General features: G+C 78.9%; 1 protein-coding gene across 5 annotated transcripts in view; it reads right to left on the bottom strand.

Annotated features, from left to right (window-relative positions):
- The window catches only part of TRRAP (transformation/transcription domain-associated protein), a 102524-nt gene that overhangs the window by 102084 nt on the left and 160 nt on the right, over nucleotides 1-280 (bottom strand). The window lies entirely within an intron of this gene.

Raw genomic sequence — 280 nt, 5'->3', positions numbered from 1 at the left:
CCTCAGGCCCCCGCGTCCCCTTACCTTCCCCGCCGCAGGGCTGGTCGCCACCGGGTCGCTCCCCGCTGCCAGGGCGCCATCACGCCGACCCCATCCCAGCCGAGGCGCCCGCCCTGCGAACACGGGCACCCGTGAGCGGCCGCGACAACGCTTGCCCCCGTCCCTCAGCCCTCCCGGTCCCCGGCCTCGGCCCAAGGCCTCCCAGCGCCGTGCTGACGGGGCTCCGGCCCCTTCCTCCTCCCCGCGGCGCGCCGGTTCCGCCCCGCAGACTGCGCCGCGC

Source organism: Haliaeetus leucocephalus, unplaced genomic scaffold (assembly GCF_000737465.1).
Source record: "Haliaeetus leucocephalus isolate CR32 unplaced genomic scaffold, Haliaeetus_leucocephalus-4.0 Scaffold295, whole genome shotgun sequence".
Classification (NCBI taxonomy): domain Eukaryota; kingdom Metazoa; phylum Chordata; class Aves; order Accipitriformes; family Accipitridae; genus Haliaeetus; species Haliaeetus leucocephalus.
Note: the sequence above shows the minus strand (reverse complement) of the source record. Positions and strands in the feature narration are given on the sequence as shown.